The sequence below is a fragment of the Alosa sapidissima genome, chromosome 5 (genome assembly GCF_018492685.1).
Source record: "Alosa sapidissima isolate fAloSap1 chromosome 5, fAloSap1.pri, whole genome shotgun sequence".
NCBI lineage: Eukaryota > Metazoa > Chordata > Actinopteri > Clupeiformes > Clupeidae > Alosa > Alosa sapidissima.
This window is the reverse complement of record NC_055961.1, coordinates 36175982-36194527: the sequence shown is the minus strand read 5'-3', so window position 1 is coordinate 36194527 and position 18546 is coordinate 36175982.

Below are 18546 nucleotides of genomic sequence, written 5' to 3'. Positions count from 1 at the left end.
AACTGTCATATCAGTGTAACCATAAACTGCATGTTAGCCAACTCAACTGTCCACAAACCCTGACCCTAACCAGCCTATGTGGATGTGTGTCCCTCGTGCATCCAGCAGCAGTCAGTGTGTGTATGAACAGATGGTTTGTTGATTGTCTCTGATGGCCCATGAAAATGACGCTGGACCAGCCTTCCACCCATTCGTTACCCCCTCAGCCATTATCATCTCACATGGATCAGCTCCTCCAACAACAAACACCAGTGTACACACTTCACATCGCTTGGCTCAGAAATGCTCTCGCTAATCCGACACAGTCACACCGCCTCTATTGTCCAGCTTCCCAGTCCAATTACCCGGCTCCTAATGATCGTGAGGAGTAGACTCTCCCTTTGCTCATCTCCCCCGGCCCCTAGTCGCTCTAAGACACAAGTAACCCTTCCTCTAGTCCTGACCTCTAGTATGTGCTGAACATAGGAGCACTGATCGCCTTCTATTCTGACCAGGCAGCTAAGCTAACAGCCCAGACTCCTAATGAAAGCAGTATCAATGATTTCACTTGAGATAAGGAAGCCTTTACACAAGCCGTGACCCATCGCCTAAGCCCATAAAATCATTGTTTTCTCTCTTCCCAACTCTTATCTACCCCCTCCTCTCCTGGACGTTAATGGTCAGCTGAATCTGGGTTCCTGATAGGCTTTGGAATTGAGTTCCTGAATAAGGCTTTGGAATTGAGTTTATATTATCGGCTTTCTGTTAAAATGCAAAGCTCCTTTCTGTTGAAATGAAAAGCTTGTGAAATATTTAGCTTTGTTGCCGCCACTGTCAGACAATAGACAGAATGAGCTTTTTACTAATCTAATCTCTGATTTTCCCATGTCTCCTGTACATTAACGTTTAGCACTCCATGTGTTTTCCACAGGACAATGTCAAGACATCATGATTTCTGAGAATCAAATCTGCACTTGCTGCAATGCTGCAAGTGATTCAAACAGAAGTGAACAGACGATCAACAATCCCTTAGTCTGATCTCTTTGTCTAACTTGTGTGCTTTACATGTGGATTCAGTTCACTATGGCTTCTCTAGTGCCATTTCAGTTACATTACCCTTACCACACTGATGCTGACCAACACTGACACTGAATGTTTCAGATGAGATAAGATAAGATAAGATAAGATAATCCTTCAATTGTCTCACAATGGATACATTTGCATTGCTACAGCAGCAAAAGAGACAGTTGGGGGAATTAACTCTCATCCTAGTAAGGTGAACACTTAACAGGGGCTGTGACTGAAGAGGTCAGTTCACCAGGTTCACCCATATGCTTTTTGGTTTGCTCTGTATTATAAAGGAATTTCAGATGACTAGTGGTGCTTCTCATTGTCATTGTATGCCTGAGTCTGAAACAACTTTTCTGAAAAGAAAAAAAAAGCTTTCTGGTACAACAATATGAAGAAAAACTTGTGCTTTTGTCATGCCTTTTAAATTACATCAGTTTATAGATCTGAAATCATTTCTGTTTTTTTGGACAACAATAGCTGCATTCTGCACCTGTAAAATTGGCCACTTGGCATAGCTGGCATCTGACTGCTATCCAAAAGAGGCTTCTTCACTGACAGCAGTGGTAGACACCTAACAACAAGGATACATATTACATACACATATATTGTGATTTTCACAAGTCAAAGCATTGCTTATCTGTTTCTCTGTGAATAACCAACTGCCTTTAGTAAACCAAGCCTAGAAGCTTTTAGACATGGACATGTTTCAGTGAATACATGCCTGATAATAGCAGCTGTTGACAATAAGAGTTCTTTGTAAAGCATATTTTTCCCACCAATGTGTCTTTGATGGTAACAGATTGGACTTGCATTACCTTTGTTTTGCTGTATTGTGTTGTCTTCCCACAACGTTGATGTCAGAGAGGGACACATAGCCCAATGGTCACATCTGTTGCAGCAGGCAATTTAGTCATCTCCCAAAAGTTTGGATCAGTGGATAAACTAGTCTCTCAGCATGCTGCCAAAACCACAGAGCTGCTGAGCAGGTTCCCTGTTTGATTATATGTTAAACTGAGTCTTGGATTAACATAACCCAGCAGCTCATTGGCTAACTTGAAGAACAAGCACTGTTCACCAAGTGATTGGTGTGAAACACCCAGGCTTTGGTCCATCCAGCCAGTAAAGTGTAGATTAAGTCCACAGTACTGGTTCATGCTCTCATCCTCGCATTGTTTCCCAGGCTAGTTGACTACAGGGACTGCAACTGTTTTTAGTTTTTCCAGTTAGGATATCACCCTAAAGACGGACATGAAGTCTGCTCTGACTGCTTGCGCTCAGATCACCTGAAACAGGAAGATGGCAAACCCATGCTTTAACAGCAGTGTTTTATCCAGTGCAAAGCGCGGGGGGGATCTGGACTGGGCTGCAGCTCAGCGATGACCTGTGTGAGTTTGTGTGATAATGCCGGAAGGGATCTGGCGAGGCTTTCGACTGTTACACCCAAATGGAATAGATGGACAGTCATCCCGTGTGTGAAAGAGATAGCCACTAGCCACCTGGGCTCTTGTCCGAGTGTTTAGGAGCTGTTTCAAGCCCTTTCCCAATTCCACAGCTGTGCCTTCAGACGAAGGGGACAAGTTTTTTTTTTTTTTTTTTTCTTTTTACTGCTGTCTCCTACTTGTAGCCTGACCAGGCACTACAAAAGGACTTGGATGCTGTTCTGGTGGCAGCTATACTCTTTGTTCACACAGAATGACCTGGACCTGGACCTTTCCACTGGGCTCATGATTTCGAATGCCCCTGTGTAAGGGAGTTAACCTCAAAACAAGCAAAGTGAGTTAACTGGAAAGCCATGCAGCAAAGGCTCAGAGTTAGCCATGTTGAGCAGTCTTAATGCCTTTGATATTGGCCCATCAAGATGGTTCAGTACGCCCATTTTGAATGAATGGTGATGATCATTTCTAGTTGAACAACACACATGCAGATCAAATTGATCTAGGAACTGTTCCCCTGCACGTTAAACATTATGATGCTCCGTACCTTTGCTTGAGGAAATTTTTCGTAACTGGTCCTTGCTGAAGGTTAATTGAATACCCCTGCCCTTGAAACATGAATGGAACAAGAACGTCTTTGCCAACCTGTGGAGATTCACTTCACTGATCTGTGCTGCACCTCGTTTTTTTCTTTTTATACTCAGAGATAGAGAGGAACTGTGCCCTTATTGAAACACCAAGGGATGTCTTGAGGCCAGAACCTAGAAGGCATTTATGCAGACTGTAGAAATGTCTCTCTCTCTCTCTCTCTCTCACGCAGAGCACAGAGACAGACTCGGTTGTGACTCAGGTGCTGGACACGGCTCCGAGTGTGGTGATGATGGTAATGCATGGTAGCAGGACAGCAGGTGTGGCGGTGTTGCCCCGCAGGGGATTGTGGGTAGCTCGCCTTGTCTTTAACGCTACTAAGGAGGCCCGAGGGAATCAGCACTCAAGCAAAGCGTGACAAAGTATGACCATGAGGCCACATCGAGCGATACAGTCGGGGGTGAGTACAGCCATGTACTTAACATCATATTGGAAAACTAATCGAGTATGCATCTAGAAGGGTAACTGAGTTTAATGCATGTTTAATGTCTACTTAATTTGTTTCCACTTTACACCGATGTGATGAATTATAATTTGTAAAACAAGTAAAGAAACAGGCAGCAGCTTGACCAGATTAATCAACACAGTGCAGATTTATTTAGACCTGTGATTACTCACATTCAAGTACAAGGGATTCAAGCACAAAATGTAAATTATTACTTCATCATGACAATAATTATACTCTAATTGGGCATTCAGGGGCGGTTTCACTCCCATCTGTGTAATTTTTCTGCAAAACACCAGACTACAGTATTATTTTGTTTAAAATTGACTCTTGTATGGCCATAAAAAAGTCATGACTTGCTCATTAAATTTACACATCATTGTGGCTGTCCCGATGAGAATAGGTTTAAGAAATAAAGTTGTTACAGACTGTTAATCTCAGAGAAGACTGAGATCTCACACGAAGCATGATGTCTATTGCCGGAAGGTAATGACGTATATGAGAAGAAATATCTCAAAATGTGACAAAGCATGATGTCTGTTGCCGGAAGGTAATGAGTTATGTAGGCTTTCCTTCGAAAGGAGCTGGTATTGGAACAGTTGGTAAGTGTTCTTAACAGTCTTCTGTAATAAACTCCTTGTTCGATAACTACATTGTTGGTGCTTTGTTTTATGTGTAGGGACCCTGAGCTAGCTACTGACGAGGTTTGGTGCTGTTTTGAATAATATTAGTGGTTAAAAAATGCCATTTCGGAAGCGTTTGGCTCACTGCCCCTAGCCGATTTGGGGCTATAGCGCATACCGGTCCAAGCTCTGTAGTGGTTAATCAACGAAAAATACTGTCTCCACGGCTTATTATGACCGCCGCTAGCGAAGCTATTGTCAAAGTTTTTTCTTTTTTTTTTTTTTTTTTCGTCATCTACTTACTGAAATTTTAGTCAACGATACCCGGGGCACCGAAACACCGGGGCACATGAAATTTGGTGGGTATGTAGCCCACTAGACTTTTACGGAACAATTTCGTTTGGTCCCCGGGGGCCACTCCCCCTCCGCGCTGGGCCCCCCGAAACCCAAAAAATGCAGTTTTTCCTAAATAACTACCTGAACCGTGGCACCGAGGATGAAGAAATGTTTATGGTATGTTGGTCTCAAGGGCCCACATCAACCTAGCCCATAATCACTCATTTGTGATTTGCACCCCCCCGGTAAAAAAATGAAAATGCAATATCATTCTGTTTTAATCGCCCCTCTCTTCAGTAAAGACGTTCAGAACTGCACCAAATTTTATGTGTATGATTAACCTGACATTCTCTGGGGGTATGCCAAGTTTCGTAGAATTTCATCCATGGGGGGGGGGGGTCTAAAAAATTAAGTTATGTGTACATTTAGTGACTGTACACTCATTGGCCTTTAGATGGTGGAGCACACATATACACACGCACACACACACACACAGCCACATATACCATCAGTATCGGCAATTAGAACGGACGATACATAATTACAAATTCAGTAGGATTAAAGGAAAACCAAATATTCATCATAATAATAATTTGGCTGCATTTCCAGTATTGGCGTCACGTAGTCGTTTGTCCACTAGATGGCGCATCGTTGCAGTGTGACGTACGTTTGTTGGAAGTTAATCTAAAGTGGGTTGGAAAGACACTACGCTTCCTACAAGGACAAGACTGTACAGTAGTTTGCCGCAGAGAACGTCTAAGGGTAGGATGATTTCTGCATGACATGTAATTCCCATTTCCTCTTGAAGCCGAAATAAACCTGAGAAGGTTTATCGGACATGCTTGTTTTTTACTGCAGGTAGGCTACGTTAATCTTATCAATAGCAGAACGTAGGTAAAATAATGTTACCGTTAGCATGGTTGAGTGATGGCCAATTTGATTATTAATGTATTTGTAGAAAACCATAAATGCGTTTATAGGCTACCAAGCAAATTGATAACAGCACTAATTGTATCTTTCGACTGTCATCTCATTTGCTTATGACCATAACCTAGGCTACTAACAGGAGCTAAGTGAGTTAGCCACAACACGTTCGCTACGTGATGGCTTTTTAATGGAAAATATATAGGCTACCTTAAAGATAACCTGTCTATGATGCATCCTAAACACCGGGCTGGGACATTTCTGCTCAAAGTCTCAAAAAGCATCTGAGTCAACGTTCATTCCCAAACACCCATATAGGCTACTTCATAGACTGTATATATAATAATAATATATATATACAGTCTATGGGCTACTTCAATCCTCTATTTTCAAAGGTGAGTCAAGTAAGGAAGAGCATGGCTCAAAGTAAAGTAACTGAAACTACATAAATTCGTCAAAGTGAATAATTTGTGTCATCTCGCCGCAATGTAGATTTATTAACGCACCCGTGATGATCTACATCTCCATATAAACCAGATGTTTTAGAGGGCACGTTGAGATGTATTCAGGGCATTCCTACACATATTTGTTGCACGTGCTACAAAATCATTCTTTGCGATGGATGATTTAGTAGCCTACCAACGTTACACCGGTCAGATACAGTTTTGCCTATGGCTATTCCGTGAGACTGAGGCGCTTTTTGTTTGTTCGAAGTGCGTGTTTAGGGTGTGAGAGGGGAGTCGATGTGCTTTGATTTCAGCTTGGTAATTGTAGTCTATGCGATTAAAAAACACGTGTGTGTGAAGTATCCAAACAATGATAACGCTTTCATTATGGCTGCTTTAGCCACAGACCTTGAGCTACAGTACAGTGGGTTGGGTTCCATTTAGAAGTGTCCACTTCATTCGCCCTTTCCGTGATTCACACAGCTACGTGAAATGTATTACTGATATGCAAAACTATTAACTTGTGGCAGCTTGGGGAAAATCTTTGGAAAGATTAAATGCTTGAAAAAACATAACGTGATTCATTGTCAGTATTGTTCCCAGTTTTAATCTCTTTTAGAGCACACTAGTAACTTGTTGCTATGCAACAAAGAAACAAGTACTGTTATAAGTTATATTACCATGAGATGACACAGCTCTTTCACAATTCCACCAGGTGAGAGAAACAGTTTTAAGTAGATAGAGTTTTCAATAAATTGTTTAGATAGAAATAACTCTCTCATATTACCAGACACTCACACACACACACGCACACACACATGCAGACATACACACACATACAAACGCACACGCACATACTGTACACACACTCTTATACAGACTCACTCTTACACACACACACACGCACAGACTCACTCTTATACAGACTTACTCTTACACACACACACACACACACACACACACACACACACACACATGTAAAGTTGCATAACGGCAAAATTGTTTTTCGATGCAAGGGCATGAATGCAGTAACATACAGAAATGTACCCAAAGCAATAATTCTTTATGAATCAGTATGCAGGAATAGCCTAATGCAGGGATGGCTCCAGTGATCTGGCAATGAGGGAAGGAGCAGTAATTCAGCTATAATGCTACACGATAACAACAACAGGGGCCTCTGATCTTCCACTGGCTGCAGAGAAGAAATATCTCAAAATGTGACAAAGGATTGTGAATGTTAAGCCCCAGAGCTCAACTAAAATGCTGTGCTTAAGTAAAGTACAGCCCTGTGGATGGGCTCGGCAATGCAATATTGATCTGCAAAACAAAAAACGCAGGCAAGGCAAGGGGTGTAGAATTCATATCTGTTCTTTTGCGTTATCAGTCATGAACATTTGTCTGAATCATACAAATAAATAACCTGCATTTTACAGTAAAACCTTCCATACCTATGAGTGTGGTTTTGAACATTCATTCTTACAGTGACTGAAGCTAGACTCAGGTTTTGCACAAATCCTTGCACAAATCCTTTCCAAATTGTGTTTTTGTAATGAGTGCAGTGTTTAATGAATACACATCATGAGGGTATAAAATAAGTGCATAAACAACAAACAGATAGGTTTGAAATGGCAGGAAGTCTCATTATTGCAAAGTAAACAGAGGTTGTATAAGATGATTATCAGTGACAGTCGCTGATTACAGTAGGTCATAATTAAGGAGGATATTAAGAATTTGATATATGAAAATGCACAAATGGAACATGAAAAACTGACTGCCTACGAAGATGCATGGAATTGTATCATTCTCTACATGTTCATTTTATCAACAATATCATTCTATTACATCTCTGTGCAGCCAGGCATCCGGGAGGGACTCAAATAGAATAGGGTGTGGAAGGGACTGTGCCTTGTTGACAGGACTGTTGACTGCTAGATATGATTCTGTGATAGTTTGCTGGATGTGCCAGATCTGCTGAAAGACACGGTACAGCTTGTCATCTACAACAACAGTGTTATTACACAGTGGAGTCCCACATTTCAGAGCATCAAAATTTGATTGTGGAAACTAAATGACAGTCCACGCTGATGTACTGTTGTTCTGTCAACTAATTTTCACATCAGGACAATTTTGGTTTAGCAATGCTCTATTTTTGTCTTTTTATGGATTGCTACAAATGAAACATGTTTTATTTGAAAGCAGAAAGAAAGATTGGAGAGAAAGATGTTTTGTTAAACAAAAGCTCACTCTCAGTAATGGCTTCAACAAATAATCCAACAGTCCTACTTTGGCCCTCTGTAAGCACTATTTTAAAAGTACTTCAGAAACACGGTCTTTTCATTTTGTATATTCATATTTTGTATATTATATTTTTTTTGTTGTTGATTTAGTTTTGAAAAACAAAAATCCCCTTCACATGAGAGGCTGAGGCTAATTCCATTCGGTCCCCAGAGAAAGGACTTGATAAGACCACGCAATGAGAGCAGAGCACTGGCCAAGGTCTGAATAAATGCACTTGACCTGTCTGAGAGGCTCTCTCCATTAGAGAGCTTCCTTTGTGTGGGCCATTCCATTAGGTATGCGAGAACAAAACGGCATCACGGTACATGATTGACCCTGCCCACAGGCTACAGTGATATAATCAGCGCTTCCTTGCGAATGCAGTTAAGGTTTGCCCCATCCATGTCTGATCTCCAGACAGGAAATTGTTTATCAGAACCTCTTGTAACTGGAGATGGGAGACTGAGACATTTTATGTTCTCTCTCAACATTTTGTCCTGGCTGGCTGATGCTATCTCAGTGCTACAAACACAAGCATCAATATTTCTGTATCCGGTTTCTTGTGGGAGTAAAAATTGCCTCTTTTCATTTAATCCAGACATGGGGGGCCATAAAGTAAAACTACTTTTTTTTTAAAGTACCAATGAGGATTGGGTTTGCTACTTTAAAATCATTACCTATTAGTTTTTATACTAATACTAATAGTAATACTCTATATTTAATTTTACACTTAGCTCAATGTACAGAATGATACAAACTGTTTTGTTTTTATGACATTCTTTTCCAACTGTAATAACTCATATTCTTTATGAGCTATAAAGCAAGAAAGGGGCACCTGTGTTTCACTATGAAAGCTACAGCATGAAAACACCACGAGTAAGCATGCAGTAGGTCATTCAACAACTAAAAGAAATAGAAATTGTGGACCATGGCGAAGAGTTAATGTTTCCAATTTGGGCATTTTGTCCTTCTTATCCCTGTAGATACAAGTTTGAAATGAAACTCCTGTACCTGTCCCTTACCAGCAGAATCGACAACCATTTAACTACCCCTTGGACCCTAAAACATATGAAATGAACTGAGAAAAAAGAACAGTTTTTGTCATTTTACAACAGTGTATTAAAATGCCATTTATATCATTGGAATTAAAAGTATTTTTTTACACAGACTGTGGAGACATTAAGACCTCAGAGTCCACTCAATTCATGTTGGCCCTTATTCATTTCACTTATTCATTACAGCTATGACAACTTACAGCGTTGTCCACCTTTTGGCCTGAAAATGGATGCACTGCCTGTGACAGACCCTCACCCTGGGTGATCTAATGTGACATGACGTGACTAAATCCATTTCACACATGACCGAAACCTGCCCTCTCCAGCACATATTTGTATACCTCGTCAGCAGGTGAAACAAGACAAGAAGCTTTGAGGGAATTGTTAGATGCTACCAGACCCTCGATAACAAATCCAGGACACTTTGTTCCATTGCCCATCACAAGTCATGCGACATGTCTACATGTCTGTTCTCTCCACTGGAAGCTGTTTGACATACGGAAGGAATCTTTAAGCGTACGAGTGTGTCCAAATGAAACTATTTTTCTTAAGTATGTTTACAAGAAAAAAAAATGTTACGAAAGCACAAAACCTTCAGGAAGTGTTTGTGTGACATGCTTGAAACGTTATTAAACTCACTGGCCTGTCCTAGAAGTTTGCAAGACGGTGATGCTCAGTGATGTTGTCCTTCACGGTCACATGTCCACTGCTCAGATGAGAAATTCTCAAATTCTCAAATATGAGCTTTACTCTTTCTGCACCAGAGATAAAGCAATATGTGCCATCACCTTAAAAAAACTCATCCACAGTCATGTGGAAGTGCATCACAAACATCTCCTGCACTTGCTCCAGGGCTTGCGTTCCCATATACAAATAAAGACGCCGGAGCTGACCTCAAGATGCAGGGTTGCCACGGAGAGAGCAGAGAAACGCTCCTGACTAAAAGTCACCCTTCCAGAACTTTTTCTCGCTAGAGTGCCTTTGCCACTCCATCCACCAATTAGATTCCTCACCCCATGGCTATTCAGCCCATTGAACTGTGCTGCGTATTTCCCCCTCTTTTTATACTGAGAGAGAAAGACAGACAGACAGAGAGAGAGAGAGAAAAAAAAACGTTCATGTATCCTTCCCATCAATATTCATGTGTTTACAGTGCCCAAGGCCCCAATAATCAAAATAGGAATGCCTGTGTATACATACAGCATTAAGGTGAGGAAGGAAAGGCTGCCGCTCAGTGACCCACACTAAGAATCCTCCGCCATTGTCAGCTGCTTAATAGGCAACATGCATGGCTGCCTCCATCTTACTCAACAGGGCTAATTCAGCAAGACTAAAGGTAGGAGGGAGAGGGAAAAGAATGCCCTGGACTTGCCTCAGAGATGGGTTGTTTTCTCATATTCCATACGTTATTTCTGGATGGCAGTCTTCAGTTGAGTGCAACACTGTGAAGACACTTTCGAGAAATCAGAAAAATATGCCAGGATGTGTCATGCTGCTGAGAGGGAGAGTGTTTTCACAAATCTGTTATCTTTCTTTGTATCCCTTACAGTGCTTTTGAAAATATCACAATAATTCCAGATCATACAGGGTATCAGGTATTTTCTTGATGAAAATTGTACCTCCTAAGATGGTCAGTTACAAAACTCTGTTTATTTGATGTCTTTCTTTTCGATACCCTCTCTGTTATTACAGAAATGGAATATATCCAGTGCCTTTGTTGTGTTCTGTATACATATTGTCTCAAGAAAAATATCGCCTCAAGAAAAGGCAATTTAGAAGACAAATGTGAAAAGGCTTTGAAATGGCAGTGAAATGGCCTTAGCAAGGAAAGTTAACTTTTGTTTACAACTTAAATCTTCGTTGTGGGAAAGATATGGAGTGGCTCTGACTTTTCTCCAGACAGGAGAGTGATGAGGCTCTCAGTGTTGGACAGACAGATAGGAACACACCGGCTATAGTTTCCAACAGAGAAGTCCTGACACACTGCAATCTGTTCAAATAAAAGCAGGTGCAGTTGTCAGACCAGAAGTGACAGGGAAGTGCATACGAGCTAATGATAGACCCAGAGTGGTACCAGCCAATCGCCACGGAGACGCTCTGTTGTTGTGATCCGGGCAGCCTCACAACCTCAGACACCTGACCTCTGGGTGGTGCTCGGAGGAAGTTCCCCTGGTGGCGGCTAACTGCTTATTTTGCCCAAAGCACAGCCGGCCAGTCAGGCCAGGCCAAGGTAGCCACTGGCATGTGACAGCTCTCTGTTAAACGCTACACGCAGGTGCGTTAAAATATGATGACTGATGACACTTTCGCTGTCTCTTGCAGATTAGAGAGCATCCATCACTCGGAACAAGAGCTGTCTGAAGGGAGCTGGAGGGCCCCCCTCTCAAAGGCAGACTAGTTGAAGTGGAACAGATTGTATTTGGGCGAGAGAGATAAGGATCATGGGCAAAGACCGACATGATGAAGTACTGTTGCGGAGAATGGAGGAGAAGTAAGAACAAGAGATACTGGAGAGGAGGGAACGAAAATAAGTACTTGTATGAATGAAAGACAAAAAATGTTTTTTGTTTTATTTTTGTTTTGAAGGTGAGATTTTTAGATTGTCATGAGTATTCCAGTGTTGACATTTTTGGAGGAGAGTAGCAGGCAAAAGCTGGACAGTCAACCTCACCATGAACCAGCCATGTAGTCCTGTATGAACACTGACAATTTGCTTGGTCTGTGTATAGTCTGAAGTCTGAAAAGTATAATTAAGATGCAAAACACATCAGCGGTTTTATTTTTTCCGCTTTTTCAGGAAGGTTGATTTTTGTTCTGGAGTGTACTAATGTGTTTCAATCTGTTACCATCTGCATTTATTCACAACAAAAAAAGCTGCTTATTCAGAATGACGCACAAGTAGTCGCACATTACAGTACCACCGAAAGCTGACTCACATCTCAAACTTCACTGATTGCCACAGACATACAGCAGCAGCACAGCAGGAAAGTGATGTGGTGTTTGGGCGACGCTTGGTGTGTGTAGTATAAAAACAGCTCAAATTGATGGGATCAACTCGGAATGAATCGTGAATTGCTGTCAGGGAAACCTGTTACCCTCACCTTGACAGGAGTCTGACAAAGTCGTCGGTCCTCGGAGTAAGAGCAAAGCCACCATGAGTTCAGAGAGAAGCGATGAAAGGCCGCCATGCGCCACGCAACGGACCTGCACTAGCGGCGCAATGTCAGAAGTTGGCTGCAGAGTTAGGATCATTAGTGGACCACAAAAGTGGCCCTTTTCATTTTCCCCTCCTGCAGAACTGGCGCCCACATCCCCCGTGGACGCCATGAAGTCGGCGCATACGGCTTTGTGGTGTCAGTCAGGCAGCCGGCCGACCGACCGGCCCCCACGCGGCCACTGCCTGGAGGACGAGAGGAGGGGAGCGGAGAGGAGAGGAGAGGACAGAGAGCTGTGGAGGTGGAGCGCTGGGATTAGTGGTCTAGTTAGTGGGAAAAGAAGCGTTGCGAAGCGATCCCCCAGGAAGGGGAGGAAAAGAGGAGGGGTGGATGAGGATGTAGGCGGGAGATGGAAAGAATGGAGTGTGTGTGCAACAAGAAGATACCAAAATGTGTTTGGTGTGTGTGTGTGTGTGTGAGAAAGAGAGGGAGGGAGGGAGGGAGGGAGACTGTTAAAAGGGAGAGAGACAGAACATTGTGTGAAGAATACAAACAAACGTTGCTGTTGACTACTGGTTCGAGCAACACTTTTCTGCACAATTCTGCTATATATCACATAGCCTTGTTATAGTTGAAAGTATAGCTATAGGGTTGAGGTTATGTAGGTACAGAGTATCAGAGTTCTGTTCCAGTCTCTTAATTAGTGTGGAGCACTGTGCTTAATGGTCTGGTCACAGTCACACTTTCCACTTTGTAAACATTTCAAATAAATACACACAAATATTGTTATTGGTTATGGAGACAGTTGGTCTGTGTATGAAGCAGACTTGGAAAATATTACAATATAATGGTAAAATGTATTACAAAGTCCTAACCTAGAAAAGCAGCGGAGTTAGTTGAATTGGGGGCTGAATGAGTGAGGACAGGTGCTGTTGTCGGGGGAGTGCTGTTGTCGGGGGAACACATCCATCTTGGTTGGTAATCACATGCTGCATCATTGGGATGCATGGGGGACGCTGGCCACACGTCGGCTCTGGCGGAGTGTGTGTGTGTGTGGACAGCCAGCCGTGGCCTGCGGGGGCCCATGAGTCAGCTGAAATCGGTTTAATGATGGCGCCCCGGTGGAGCGGAGAGGAGAGGAGCGGAGAGTGGAGAGGGGGAGTGGACGGCGTGGGCAGTGCGGTGGCTGCTGTCCTCATGGGTCTCCTATCTGGCCCTGGCTCCTCATGGGGCCGCTGGGAGCAGAGAAGGCCAGACCTGCTCACCCTCTAAATCAAGAGTGGGCCAATTCAGCTCATCAACCCAATTGGGTCTGTTGTGTCGTATGCTGCTAAGCAGGAGTCAACAGATCCCAACTCTCCATGAGGCAGTGTATGTGACACACACACACACACACACAAGCACACACACACACACAAGCACACACAAACACATACAAACACATACACACACACATACACACACACACACACATGATGATAATGATGACACTGAGGATAGAGACATTAACCCAGAAATAATACTGCATTACAGCAGAAATCAGAATTTAGAGCATTTTTCTGTCCCTACTATGATTCTACTCTCCCTGCATGGGGTACATTATGATGCCTTTTAATGTGTCTCACCACACCCCCAATTCCATTATGGTCTTTCTTCCCACGGACAGTGACAATGTATCATTTGAGGCATTATCTTAATAAAAGTGGCTTTGCAATCCTAACTGAACCATTGGAAATGTAAATGTGTGATCGCTTCATTGGAGTAAGAGGTGGAGACTGTCTCAGCACAATGTATTGTTTGTAAAGCGCTTGAGCTGACTATGAAGAGCTGAACACAGACACCAGTGTCTCCAGTGGAACACTAAAGCTTGTGTGGGGTGCTGTTTTTTCACCCAGCCTTCAGAGCTGAAATGGAAAAGGAAAAGTTATGATTAAATGGCCTGTAGTTTACCATTATTTGGTTTTGTTTGCTTTAGGTCTGTCTTTTAACTGCTTTTATCTTCATTTTGCAGGTGTTTAAAATGTAAACAAATATAAACTCTCAGAGAACCAAGATGCATTCAGTAAGGAGTAAGGAATGCTGGGGAATATTATATTTTTAAAGTTCCCTCAGAAGCACATGATTTAGTTGAGCACAGGGAAGTAATCTAGGTTATTTATGAGAACCACCACACGCACACACACACACACACACACACACACACACACACACACACACACACACACGCGCGCACACACAATTTTCCGTTGACGATTCCTAGGAACCTGTAGCATATGGTATGGAGCCCTACTACTAGGTAAATAAGGAATAGAACATTTTGGTTCCAACCCCAAAGTTCAAAGTTAATGCAATTTGACATGCTGCATCACGACCACATTCTTCAAATGCATGAAATTCCATCCATATGCGGTGCCACAATAATCCATAATCTCATGACATGCATGTGCCAATAACTTTTGATATAAAGGTTCAAAGTGTACACACACACACACACACACACACACACACACACACACACACACACAGTGCACACAAGTTTGAACAGACACGTACTAGCACAAACTAGCACAAACACATACAGTGACATGAAGATATACAGATTTACTACTATAATGGTACTGCCATTACATTGCACATATCTGTACATGCTGTTTATACATTGTTTATACTACATAGCCATATTTATTCTGCCCTTATAAGGTAACTGCTAATACACTGCACATATTTATATTTCATTTATACTACTCTAAACCACCTTCTGTAAACCAACTGTATACTACTATCTACACTGCACTATATTTCTTATCCTGTCTATGCACCAACTGTCTATACTTTCACATTGCACTTTTCTGCTTTTTTGCACTTCTGGTTAGACACAAACTGCATTTCGTTGTCTTTGTACTTGTACTCTGCACAATGACAGTAAAGTTGAATCTAATTTAATACAGTTTCTGATTGAGATTACAAGGGTGTTTTAGCGATGGAGCAGCAGTTGGAGGATCTTTACATTGAAATAGCACTTTATCATGGGTTATTTAAAGGTGCTCTAAGCAATGTTCAGTAACGTCACTTCTGTTGAAGTGCAATACACATCTCGTCGTGAAAAAGTTTGTTAAGTTTGATGGTCCAGTCTGCACCAGGCTTATTGTTGCCATTTTTGGAGCCAGTGGCGGTGTTAGTGTTAGCAGCTAAGTAATAATTAGCTTCACACTCAAACTGTTAGCTGCCTTTCCTAGCGATAGCTGGCCTGACAAGGGATATGGCACTGGCTGAAACTTAGGCTTTGTTTTTAACTACATTTGTATGAGTGGTAGGTTGTGGCATAAAATTACTTGATTGTAGGCTTAGCTGTTAGTTTGTTGTTCAGTTGAACATATTTATCTAACAACTGTCTCTTTTTTTCTTCTATTTCAGTTAGGTGCCGCTTCACTCTGCTAGTGGATGGTGGTCTAATCAGGCTGACTGCAACCGGGTGGTCTATGTGAATGGATGGCAGGAAAGCACAGCACACATGAATTTCTAAATGAAGAAGAGTGAATAAATGCACTTGCTTTTCAAACTGATAACAAGTTGTCAATGGTTATTTATGCAAGCTTGTGTAGCCTAAACCAGACATACCTAGGCCTAGCCAATTTTATCCTGGCTGTAGATAGGCCTACATATTGGAAAAATGCAGAAATTTATTTACAGCAAATGTATATACTGTTTTCTGACTGCTGATGCTGTTTATTGTCAGTTTCTAAAGTTTAGACGAAGTAGGAAGTAACGTTAAGAATCTCTAGTCAATGTGATTGATTAGGCTGGACCAATGATTTCAAAGTTAGCGCCTGTTGTGATGCAAGTGTTGGAAAGGAATCCCAATGGTGAGTCACTAGACTTTGTTCACTTTGTGAAAGAGTTTAGATTTAGCAGCAGGCATGGAGCCACATCAAAATAAATCGCTATTTTCAAAAAACTGACAAGGGTCAAAACAGCCTTACACTTCGGTGGTCATTTGGAGAGGATCCCCACAGACTTTGAATGTGTATAGAGAGGTTTTAGTAAGGACACTTTCTGAAGCCAGTGCATTACCCCTTACTTACGCACAGACTTGTTTGACTTCATGCAATTACAATACAAACATGCATCCCGTTCAGCCAGATCTGTAGGGTAGTTGGAGTCACTTGCTGCTTTGTGCGTCGGGATGGGGAGCCAGAAGGCTCTTGTGTCCAGGCTAGCATATAGTTGAATTAATGATTGCAGGACTTATTTGAAGCAATTAGGTAATCTGAATTGTGGTGACCTTCAAAGTGACATTCAGATTTAGACATTAGTGCTTCAAAACTTTACCATCTTAATAACCATCTCAGAACAATCCGTGCAGACCTATATGTGTCTATAGTATGAGGTCCACTGTTACGCTGTGATCTGAGATATAGTATCTCTTCCAGGTATGGCGCTGGTCTCTCCAGAGTCCCTAACTGGTTTCCCCTCAGAGTCTCACTTATGCTAAAGCTCTATTTATGACACAATGATGGGTTGTCAAGGAGGTCATTACCGCTGATGAAAAATCAGCCTGTCCATAATATTAGCTATTTAGACCTTAATAGATCCCCTCTTCCCTAAAATACTAAAAATATAATTACAATTGAACAGGCTGATGGAGATCTGCACAGCCAATTACTGGCCAATGGACCTCCACAGGCCTCATCACTTCTGTAAATTCAGTCTGAAATGCTCCCTGTTAGATTACCATCTGAAATGTATTCTGAATACATATCACATCACAGCTTGCACGTGCTGGAAGTCATCCATCTGGACAGGTACATGTAGCCTGATTACAACCTTTAAGTGGAATGTTCCAAATCTCTCTCAACCAGTAAATATTTTGAATTTATTAATTCAAAATGTCATTATTTAACTAACAATAACCAAACATCTGAATTGTGTTGACATGTTTTGTCATGTTGGTGAGGAATTAAAAATGGTCATTGCACAGATGTACAGTATCCTACACTGCATGTCCAGTAGTGGCTAAAACTGGGAGTGCAGCATTTCCAGTGTGACGAGACACCCTAGGGCCATTCCAGACATTGTCCTTTAAAGTTACTAACGTCCAAATGACTCTGCTGACTCATAGGCTCACCCTCGCAGGAGAGGTGAGTGTGTGTGAGAGAGAGTGAGACTGTCACTGCAGTGGGCCTGTACTGCACTGTTCCACTTCTCCGAAGCCACGATACAGCAGCGAGCGAGTGCAGTGATTTACACCCGGCCCTGCCTGGGCTGCCTCAGCCTCCATGACAGATGGCTAAATCCAGCCGCGTGCAGGGACAGAGAGAGGGGGAGAGAGGGAGAGAAAGAAAGAGAGAGAGAGAGAGGAAGGCTGGAAAGGCAGTCAGGCTGGCAGCAGGCTAGCTGGCTGACTGTGTGCCACGGCGTAGGCAGGGCCTTCACTTAACATGTGCACTCTCCTGCGCCCCCTGGGAGGCACGGCACAAAGGGGAGTCGTGCTCAGGGCTCAGTGGGGCCACAGCATGGAGGTGGCAATGGCATCTACAATCCACTTTAACAGGGCATGGAAGCTATGGAAGGGTCAAGATGACTGTCCACTTCAATTTATTGAGGACTGTGACCGTAAATGCTTCTTGCTAAGACTCTGATGCTGTATATTAGTGTATTACTATACGGGATCAAATTGCTAATACTACTACTGATCCTGTACTGTGTATTTGAATAATTGTTATTCAAATATGCCGTGCTTAGTGTTTGTACTTGCAATCAAGTTAGTGATCTCATAATGTGTACTTACATGAAAAGCAAGTTGTGTTACAACTCTTAATTAAGGAATTAGGTCATTGTATTGTATTGGGCATATAAAAAGACTTGAAAGTCCAAAAGAAAGACCCCAAAATAACATCTGCGACCAAAACATGCAATACAGTTCTTAAGCGTGAGAGTTTTGCTGTCTCATTCAGTTTTTTTCTTTTCTTTTTTTCTTCTTGTTTTGAAGGGACCTGAATTGATGACTTTGCTGAACAGATTGGTGCTCTGGCTGCATTTGGCCAGTATGATGTCCTCATCTACCAGGAAGCATCCTAATAGTGTCTGGCCCGCTAAAGAAGTTGGCCCGCGCAACCGTCTCTCTCTCTCATTTATCATGCTGGGGGTGACACAC